The sequence below is a fragment of the Adiantum capillus-veneris genome, chromosome 2 (genome assembly GCF_014529385.1).
Source record: "Adiantum capillus-veneris isolate H3 chromosome 2, ASM1452938v2, whole genome shotgun sequence".
Lineage (NCBI taxonomy): Eukaryota > Viridiplantae > Streptophyta > Polypodiopsida > Polypodiales > Pteridaceae > Adiantum > Adiantum capillus-veneris.
Window position 1 is genome coordinate 117,999,954 of NC_140932.1, and position 11,527 is coordinate 118,011,480.

Below are 11,527 nucleotides of genomic sequence, written 5' to 3' on the forward strand. Positions count from 1 at the left end.
AAGAAGGGAGCCCAAGAGGGCTACCCTTGCTTGAACTCTGTGTGTGCAGAGGAGATAGGAGCCACCAAGGGCCGCTAGGTGTGTGAGGCCGTCATGCAAGCCCGAGAGGGTGCTGTGGAGTGGGAAGCCTGGAAGAGCTGCGGGGTGGCGTGCTTGATGAGGAGGGTGTGACCAGGGCAGAGCTGCCAAGTGTGCGAGGGTAGTTAGAGGGAGAGCCAGAAGGGTGAGACCTGCGAGGGGTCGCAAGCACTTGAGTGCAGGGTTGCGAGCATGTGTACTTAGAGAGGGGGGGGTCGCAAGCCAGTGGGAGGACAGTTGGAAAGTGGCGTTTCTTGCCAGAGGGTAAACCTGAGTATAGCGCTACAGACAGGAGATAGAGAGAGAAAGTATAGTGCTACATGTTGTAGAGAAAGAAAGTAGGAGAGAGAGAGAGAGAGAATGGTTATGACTGTGTGTGTATCGAATTGCTTGAGAAGGTCTATGTGTGTGTGTGTGTGTGTGTGTGTGTGTGTGTGTGTGTGTGTGTGTGTGTGTGTGTGTGTGTGTGTGTGTGTGTTATTCTTGCTTGCATGAGCATAGCAATATAGAGAGAAGAATAGTGAGAGAAAGGGAGCTCCCTATAGCGATGAAGTTCAGACAAAAGAGAGAGAGAAATGAATTCTCTGTAGCAAATCGAGAGCAGGAGGGAGCCCAAAAGGAGGCGTTGCTTTGGAGAATTATTGAGTTCGAAGGAGATTCTTTCCTACTGTAGTGAGACAGAGCCAAGAAGGGTTCTTGAGAGGGTAGCCAGGAGGGGCCGAGTAGGGGCTGCCTTTGTTGCGCCCCTAGTGAAGGGAAGATACTGAGAGGACTGGATGGGGTTCTAAAGGAGGCCGCCAGGAAGGTGGTGTGTATGAGACAAGAGAGGGAGAGAGAGATCGGCTGAAAACGAGAGACAGAATCAGAGTGAGAGTGAGATTTGATCCCTATTGGAACGCTAATTGAGAGTGGGAGATAAGGGGAGACTGCAGGTAGTTCGAGGGCGCCATAGAGAGAAAAAGAGATTGTTTCTGAGTGGTGAGATAGGGAGAGAATGAATACCTTGCTGAGCTAGTGAGAGAAAGAGAGAAAGAGAGAGAAATTTGGAAAGCAGCGGAGTGACTCACGTTAAAGTGAGAGGAGCCGCTGCTCGATTTCGAACAGAGACGGAAAGCAAAACATTCGCAAGTGAACGTTAAAAATTCCCTAGTTAGTTTTTTTTAAATTTCCAAACGATTTCATAACATTGAAAAGAAGCATTGCTAGTTTTTTAATTAAGAATAAATCTGATCATTTGAAGATGTATCTGCATTAAAAGCATATTTGGAAATAAAATGTTGCATATTGTTGCATGAATAGTGGCATTTGGGAAAGGAAATTAGATCATTGACAATTTTTGGCAATTTCAATGGAAATTTACATTCTACGAGATTATTCTCATGTTTTTGATTGAAAAGTTTGCAAATTTATTCAGTGATTCTAGTTGCAATGGTCATTAATCTGAAATCCAATGGGTGATTGGTTTGTTTTATGAGTCTAAAAGGTGTGAGGTTTGAAGTGTAGTTTTGAATTCTAGCGGCCAAGTAAACGTCTAAATGATTGTGTGTTGATAAATCTTGGTTAAAAACTCCATTAAAAATGTATATGAGAACTCAAATTTTAACCATAAATAGCATATCTAGAGACGCATACATGAGAAATAGTGCATATTAGAGAGTTGGACTACGAAACTGGGAGGGCATACATTTTTGGCCTATGAAGCATAGCAAAGTAAGTGAAATACAAACGCATAATCATAAATTAGTTAAAATGGGTTTGAAAGTCGTAAATATATAGCAAATTAGTGCACGTCTAGGTTAGTTAGGGGACCGTTGGTTTAATTGAACGTTATTTAGAAGACTTGGAAGACCACATTCAAATAGTATCAAAAAATGCATGGTATTGTTGTTATAGGTATAGTAAAAGAGCCTATATCAGGTTCCGTGGGAGGTGTGAAGAGCTCAATACAGAAGGAGGTGTAGCACAAAGGTTTGAGAATGGTGTTTCCAACCCTTGATACATTGGTTCCACATACGCCTCCCAAAGCCTTTGGTGAAACAAATCTTCAATCTCATAAATAAGCTCAAACACTTGGAACTTCTGATATTCGAGCACGGGGTCTTCCTGCAACACCAATGCAAGGAATTCGGATCAACTACCTATATACTTTCAGTTCCTTTTAAATGTTCAAACAATACGACTTTATTTCCCAGTCTAACCTAGGCTTAGCTCTGATACCAGGCGTGAGGTCCCCACCCCGCCGTCTCCAATGGCGGATCTGATGGTGAACCTGGTGGCCACTAGATCTATTGCGAAAGCAAACAAAAGGGTTCAGGGTTCAACTAGCGGACGATCTCTCATCACAAAGTGAGTCGAGTTCGAGCCTACTAGTAGGGAGATCTAGCTCCACCTCACAGGGGAAGCGTACTTGAACTATCTAGCGATCCTAAGACCCACCTTCCAAGAGGAGAGAAACCCCGAGCGCCTTTTTCCCCATGTTTCAGAGGCACGTACACTCGAGATTTCACCGCTCTAGGGGCAATGAGTATTACTAATATCGAAGTAAGCACTATGGGGACAGAGAGTTCTCGACCAATCGGGACCACCCATCTCGTAGGCATTGGCAACCTGAGCCAAGCCCCCACTTTCCACCCCCACACTCACACTTCCTTGTGTGACCTAATTACTACCACAAAGGTTGTTCAACATAAAGATTCCTTGTTTAATTCCGAATCACATTGTTCGTTAATATAGCCCTTCAACCAGTATTGCAAACAACACCAAGACAGAATTCTAGTAAAAATTCTACTCAAACTTATTCATAAAAGTTCCAATGTTCTGGAGGTACAACATCTCCCCTCCAGCGAGAGTTCACTCCTCCCGTTGTCGCCTAGCTGCCCATACAACTAGGTATGTCCACCGCATAGAAAGCACGTCATGGACACTCCCACCGCATAGAAAGCAAGACGTGGGTTCCCACCGCATAGAAAGCAAGTCGTGGGTATCCACCGCATAAAAAGCAAGTCGTGGATTCAAGAGTCCTTAAAGAGGAACTCTGCCCCCTGTGATCAGTAGGGGGGTCAGGACTGATTCAACATTGGAAATAAAATGAACATGTCGAGCTAAATTTTCCCTAGCAGACATTCTTTCCTATTGCAACCAGCATACCCATCAATCATTTCCTTCCTACTTTAGAACTTAATGTACAATGAATTCAATGCCAAGGTTTCCGTCGGATTTCTCCAACATGTTTGGGGATATTTTCATTCCTAACTAAACGTGTGCAATGTTAAATTAAACAACTTGAATGAAATTATGATCTACCTCTTCCATTTCTTCGTCGATGGCCCGTGAGATGGTCGGTATTTGCTCTTCCATGGGAGCTTTTCCCTTCCCGTTCACCTTGCTCGTTCCTGCCTCGTGGTCGTGGGCTCCACCAAAGCGAGTCCTCTTAACCGGGGCCATTTTAAACTCACTACTTTAAATAATTAACTTAAAGAAAAGAGCTAATGTTCGCAAGCGTCATAACGAGCCAAATGATAGATTAGCAACATCAAACAATGTCTGCTACATGAGAGGTTTAGATTTTTCCATATAGCAATCATTATGGATGATGCATATTCCTATGGGAACCTGCTCTAAAGATGATTACTCGACTTACGTGATTAAGAATAGTAGGATTTCACTGACGGAATTATCAGAGAGATGAATTAAGTATGATTAATCTCTTTCCTAGCAATTAGAGGGTGCAGAATCATCGCATGCATAGGTGTGAGAAAAAACCCCCTCTTAGAGACTTAATGACAAATTAATCTTACCTTAATTATATCTTAATGCATAATAGAGATGAATCTAAATCAGCTACAATATTAATGCGTGATAGAAAGAGTGGTTCTCATCAATCTACACAATTACCAGCTTACTGATTAATTTCTATGCTACCTAGAGAGAGAAAATTCTAATAATCGTGCACTAATCATTAATTAAGAGTGATGAATGGCTGATAATTCAGCTATGGAATGATGATTACATAATAGAATATGGTTAAGGAGAATTTAGAGAGTAATTATAGAGAATTACGACTAGGAAAAAGCATAATGGACGAGAAATTTAGGTGGTAATGAAAAGGATTTACAGAAAGCATTAATTAAACCGTGGTTACCGTGATTAAGGACTAATAAACCTCTCGATTCTCTGATCTAATCAAGCTTTTTGAGGCGAGAATTCGACAGCACCTCCCTCCTTGCTTCTCCTTCAAAAGGTGTGTGTTCCGACAGCACCTTCCCAGAGTGTATGTAGGTGTGTGTGTGTGTGTGCACTGTGTGTGTGTGAGCATATGTGTGTGTGTGTGTGTGTAAGAGAGAGAGAGAGTAGGCCTTTAAATAGGCTCCTACAAGCTGAAAATCGATTTGTGCTGCTATAAGCATCTGAGTGAGCACTCAGTCTTTGCATTGGCAAGTCCAGTTCCCCTACCCACCAAGTGTCAGGTTGGCTTGGTTAACTGACTCTGAGACTTAGTTACTGGCTTGGAAACTCTCCCAGGACTCCCACAAAGCAAGAGGGCGCCCCCTAGCTGCTAAAGCTGGTCTGGAGTGGCCTGGAACCTGTTCCTACACAGTCTCGGGCCCCCGGTACCTCCCCGGGAAATTTTGAGGAAATTTGATTCTAGGCTAAAACGGGTCATACGAGTCGGATTTTGATGCCGTAAATTGCTATACGGAGCTCTAACTACGACATACAGGACCGAGTACCTGCCATCTTTAGCAACCCCCGGGGTCCGAAAATGCATTTTTTTGAAATTCGGGGTACGGGTACAGTTTTTCGAGACGATCAAAACTGGACGGGTCGGACAACCAAAAACTTACTATTTTTGGAAATTTTTCACAAAAATTATTTTAATTCACATTTCGGAGCTTTAAAAAATTCTAAAGATCATGGCACTGACAGAATTTGAAAAACTGCTAAAAATAGTAACTTTTTCCATTATGTTCATTTCATGGTACAATGGTGCTCTTTTGATCGGGGTCAGAGACCTTACATCTCCCATCACACACTCATGCCCTCATACCCACATACACATAATAAAACACTCTCTCTCTCTCTCTCTCTCTCTCTCTCCCCCTTCTCTCTCCTCAATTGGCAATGCAGTTTGGCTACATAATCAAGCTAGCTTAGTGAAGAGTTGCATCTCATGGGTAAACAAAGGGAGCCGACATGATGACATGTCCCTCAACCTATTGTACGCTGCCAAGCCAACAAATAGGGTAACCCACAATATGATGACCAGCCCTGCCACTCTTGACACCAGTGAACGCCCATTTCTCAACCCTAGGATTTCTTGCACGACTCACACAGGATAGATCGCCCACGTGAGCACTGGCTAGGCTCATGAGGGAGAGCACCTAGTGTCTGAATGGTTCCTACCTAAGCTATTGCTCTTTACAATCCAACTTAATGCCACATCTCTCTCTCTCTCTCTCTCTCTCTCTCTCTCTCTCTCTCTCTCTCTCTCCACCCAACCCACACACACACACACACATGCTTTGATTGGCATGTGCTGCTATGTTTGAAACTGACGTGGAGCAACTCTCTCTCTCTCTCTCTCTCTCTCTCTCTCTCTCTCTCTCGGAAGGCCACGAAATTGCATTAGCTTCTCCAAGATTTTGGTGCCATAAATCGACTACACGTGTGTACACATTTGAGAGGTGCTCTATTCTTTGACTCGTGGCATGGATAAGAGCTTGAGAATTCCACAAAGAAATAGAATAGATAGATTTACTTTAAAATTATTTCGATCTAGGAAAAAAGATTTGGCACTCTTTTTGAGACCTCTCTACCTCTCTCTCTCTCTCTCTCTCTCACACACACACACACACGCACACACATGTGCACGCATGCATGTGCACCCTTCCATTTTGAGGCTATTCAAGATGGATATTCGATTAAAATTGGAGTTTAGTGTTTTAATTTGAAAATCTTAGCTAGATTCCAAGTTTTCCTTGAAGTAAACTTGCAAAATTTTGCTAGTGTACATACAAACAATTTCTTAAATTTTGAACTTTTGTGGCCATTGGTTTTTCAAAAGAAAAATTGAGCCACCCTTAGATTGGCTTTCAAAAGAAAAACTAAAGTCTGAAAAAGTACAATCAAACCTTCTTTTTATTTTTGGCTTTCTAAAAGAAGTCTTAGTATTGAGTCGAGTTAGGCATCCTTCCAATGGTTTTAGTGCCAACGATGGAGACTCGTCTTAAATGTTGATGGAGTTTGTCAAATGGGTCCCTTTCATTTCATAGCTTTGCAGGGCTTTTTAAGACTTTGCCTTGTTTATTTTTTTTTGTCCTTGCTCATCTTATATTATTTTCAACATGAACACACAATTTATACTTGTTTTTTGTTCTTAGGATGGGATTAGATTGCTTTTATTTTGTGTACCTTTTATTTTTAAAGCTTTTAAAGAGTAAAGAGCTTTTTTCACAAGAACAAGCGATTGTGACTCTCTCTCTCTCTCTCTCTCTCTCCATATATATATATATTATTATTATTTTCCTCATATCTTGATTTCTTTTTTGGAAAGCCATCTGAAACCTCACCTTGTTACTTGATAGGTTGAGTATTGAAAGTTGAAAAGGTTCACAAATTCCAAGCTTCATAAGAATGTGACATTTTGTAAGAGTTTCTTTTAAGTGAAGCAGTGAGTGACACATGGATGCCTTCTCCTTCCTCAAAAAATTTAAGCTGCTTCATATATAACTAGTAAAACGGCGCTGCCTTCGGCGGCGGCATGGCCCCTCTTACCCTCAAAACCCTTACTCTTGACAAATTTCATAAAAGCAGATCAAGAAAAGTGAAGCTCTCCTCTCTCTCTCTCTCTCTCTCTCTCTCTCTCTCTCTCTCTCTCGCACACACACACACACACACGTATACGTATTGTATTTCTCGTGAGTACAATGTACACTTAGAAAATGCAAGGACAGGCATAGGTAGGACCACAATAACATGACATAGAGAACATCTGCAGAGACACATCCGCCTTTAAGATGTGCTACCAGGAGCACCTACAACTATTTCTCAACCATGGTGATGAGAACCTTAGCCTCGTCGGGTTCTGCACTATCCGTCATCCATGCAACAGGGCCGCCTCTCTCTCTCTCTCTCTCTCTCTCTCTCTCTCTCGGTTGGGAAGACTCCATTCCCTTGGTAGAGAGAGAGAGAGAGAGAGAGAGAGAGAGAGAGAGATAACTTCACTTCCAAGGGTGCAAGGGTCTCAAGGCGAGGTGCACATAAGAAAGGCCTGAGGCCTGATTGCCAACCTAAGAGGCTTGCACAGGCTCATAGAATACACACATACACATGCGCAGGCAACATGGAGCGACAGCATGAGAATGTCCCGGGAGATGACGGCGTGGGTCACATAGAAGTTCTCTCTCTCTCTCTCTCTCTCTCTCTCTCTCTCTCTCTCTCTCTCTCTCTCTCCTTGAAGTCATCCAAGAGCGCCAAGAGCGCCTACATCTCTACATCTCTCTCTCAGCCATGGTGGTGAGAACCTTAGCCTCGTTGGGTTCTGCATTGCTCGAAAATAGAGAAAAATAGTGTAAAAACCTTAAAAAAGTAAACTAATTTTCTAAAATTTCCTCTTAGCAAATTCAAGGAAAGGAATTTTGTATGTTTGGAAAAATGATATTTCCCAAACACTTCGTATGGTTGTGAAAGTGAGTGGGAAATCGAGGCGCCCTGGCTCATGTCCTGTGCGTGAAGGTTGAAGCGAGAGAGAAATGGAGCAAGCCCGTATTGAGTTAGAGACAGCGATTGCCAAGCTATGGTCGGGTGCGCCATCAAGACTTGGAGAGTTGGGGATGGTTCCATATACTTAGCACCCAACCTACCTCACATGCATAGATCCTGACAACATCGTCCACTGTGCGCTAGCCACCGATCAAGCACGACATTGAACTTGTTGTTGTCACCATTGCTTTCATGAAGTGCTGGAGTGACAGAGGATGAGGTAGGCACATGCTGACCCCCCTGGAACACACCAAGGTGGACATTTCCATTTGTAGCTTGCAGTTATGTGAAAGGCCGTAGGGGAGCTCATGTAGATAAGAGAAACGGGGCGCTTCTCTTTGATGAGGTCACTATATAGGCGCCGCATGCCGGAGGTGGCATCTACCCTCTCTCTCTCTCTCTCTTCAATTTCGTATGCCTCAGTTCATTGCCTTTGAAGACCAAGTAGAGCCCCTTCGAGGGTAGATGATTGTAGGTTTGTAGCGACGGCTTTGAGAAAATGAGAGAGAGAGAGAGAGAGAGAGAGAGAGAGAGAGAGCTCAGGCCATCTTTGACGGTGCAAGCTCTGATGTGCTAGTCCACACGTGCACGTGCACGTGCGCATGCACACACACACACACACACACAAAGCTCAAGCCAACTTCGGCGGTGCAAGCTTTGATGTGCTAGAGAGAGAGAGAGAGAGAGGCTCCACCTCGCCTTCCGAGAGACTTGATCAATTTGTTGGAGAATTAAACTGTGTTGATTCTATATTGAGCTTACATGACTGATGGCATCTAAGCTTACATGACTGATGGCATCTAATTGGTACATAATTGATGCACAAACAAAACTAAACAGTATTATGCTGCTATTTTGTTCTCAAACTTGATTTGTTGTAATAACTCATTTCTATCCAAAATTTTGCATAAACCCCATCTCTGCAACATCACATGCGCTAAAGTTGACCCCTCTCTCTCTCTCTCTCTTTCTCTCTCGTTCTCATGCAATGTAAATGTTTACAAAGATTTTAATCCAAGGAAACATTTGGCGCATGCAAACATAGCAAGGAGGGCATTCAAATGTTAATACTTTTGTTGTGTTACATAAAAACTTTTTTAGTGAGCTAAACGTCATAGCGCTTGCATTAAACATACATCAAGTAGACAAAGTGGTTATCGATTGTGTTGGATGAAGCACAGGAGGCCATCTTTGTCTAGAAGTGTGGTCTCCCTCACCGTCGCTCTCGCTTTGCATGCTGCTGCCTTCATTGTCGCCCGGACGACCCCCTTCATGAGGCTGCTTCTAATTCCACATCTGCTCCTCCCTAATGGCCTAACCCTGCCACACCTAGCTATTCGTACCACTTGTTGGCACACCCCTGCAGAGTGAGCTACTCCGTGATGGCCCGAGTCCATGCTTTTGATCCGTACAGTCTCCCTCAACGTCACTCTCGCCTTGCATGCTGCTGCCTTCATTGTCGCCCGGACGACCCCCTTCATGAGGTGCTTCTTCCCCTGCAGAGTGAACTACTCCGTGATGGCCTGAGCCAGTTGCGTTGGCAGCTCCATGCTCTCCTGCATGCACAGCAGCTCCATGATGCTTCTAGAGACGCGGTCATTTTGCATGTGGAGAGAGCACATGAGCAACATAAGCAGACGACTGGCTCCTTGGTTGCTACAAGTGCACAGGAAAACCCCTTGTGCCCCCCAATGTGAAGCTTCTCGCCTGTGCGCACTCTCTCTCTCTCTCTAGATTTATGCGGACTGATGCACAGAGGCCTCCACCAATTCGAAGCCTGAGCTGGACAGAGCACCAAGCTGGTCGACGCATGAGCTGAACAGAGCAGCAAGCGACGGGCTACATAGCGCAGCAAGCAATGGATGAGGGAGAGGGGACGCCCAGACTACACGGAGAGGTAGAGAGATTATGTGGAGGCGGGAACGGGGAGGAGGGAGCTAGGAATTGGAAGTAGGCCAAGGGAGGCATCTTCTGAGGGGAGGGGGGCAGAGAGAAGCAGAGCTGCGAGGAGGGTGCAAGTTCTTGACCATTCGAGGCAAGAAGCTCTCTCTCTCTCTCTCTCTCTCTCTCTCTCTCTCTCTCTCTAGCATGATGCCAGACGCCAAAGACCGCCATCTCTTGCTTTCATAAACAGAGCTTGCGATCTAGCAGTTACTCCCAGTAGCCCCACTTGGCAGTTACTTCTGATGCTCCGAACATCTTGTAACATTTGATTTTGAGAGGAAATCGTCAGGTTAGAAGCTACCGAACGATGGCACCTGCATAGGTGAGCATAAAAAGTTACGCATTCAGTTTCTCTACATTTGGTACGCTAATGTCACCAGACCTAAGTAATGGAGCCAGCTCGGGTAATGGAGCCATCCTGCCGAGCCCGTCGGCGTCTCTCTCTCTCTCTCTCTCTCTCTCTCTGTGTGTGTGTGTGTGTGTGTGTGTGTGTGTCTGTGTGTGTGCGCGCGCGCGCGCGTGCCGATCAAGGCCGAGCTGGCACTTTGGAGCTGAAGACGCTAAAGGGCATGGGTTGTAGTATTGTGCACCAGTAGTAGCCCGGTTGCAATGAAACCCACAAACAATAGTAAGAGCAGCCCTGGATCGGGAGCTAGACATGCAGGACCTATCCGGAGTTGGACTCGTCACCAGCTAGATAAACACCATTTGCTATTTGAGAAGCTTGCACAATGCAGAGGAGTTATGCGTTGGACCTCTCGTTGAGCCTACTGCAGGCATTGAAGGTCTGGTTGAAGTACTGCGCACAAACAACCCACTTGCATTCTTGTATGTCTTGGCACCAGCATCAACTCGGTAGCAGTGAGCAAACTCCTTGCACTACTACACACCAGCAGCAGCAATAGAAGCCCGCTAGACTTGCATGGCCTCCAAAGCATAAAGGTAAGGACACTTAACGCAAGAGCTGGACTCACAGCAATTGACAAGCTTCCTCGCAGCTATGGCTACCTGCTGCATGAGCCCCTTGACCTTCTTCATCCTAGCCATGGCTCCTCTCAATTCGTAGCCTACAGCTCTACGAAGAGGTGTTGCCTCTCCCTCTCAACTCAACATCACGAACACACATGATGACAACATGAGCTTTGCAGAAAACTTCTGTGGTGGAAGTCGCAGAGCTCGCAGGAGCCGCCCCCCCCTCCCCCCCCCTTCTCCAATGAAGCAGTACTACTGGTGCAAAATAAATCGGAAGGCCGCCTCCCACCTCTCTCACTTGATTAGCCATCAATACGGCCTCCCCCTCTCTTCTCTACCCGTTGGATAGTTTCCTACCACATAAAAATTATCTTCTTCTTTTTCTTCTTCTCTCGCCGGATGCATCCAAGAATGCCACATGTCAAGGGGAGGCTGCCGGAATCCCTCCCCCTTTTATTATAGTATAGATATAGAATATACATGGTAGAATGTTTTTCTTCTTAATTAATTTTCTTTCCTATGGTGTTTTCCAGCCTTTAGAGCCATAAAGAAAGCCTTTTAAATTTTCTTAGAGCCGTAAAGAAAGCTTTTTATTTTGTTAGAGCCATTAGGAAAGCCGTTTAATTTTTTTAGGCCCATTAGAAGTCATCACTATACGGATTTGCCATTTATTCCATGTAGAAACTTAGGGCAGTTACAAACTGGTTGCTCAAACTTGGGTGACAGGTACGTGAACTGACTTGGTCGTCAGTTGCCAAAAGACTATTTGCTC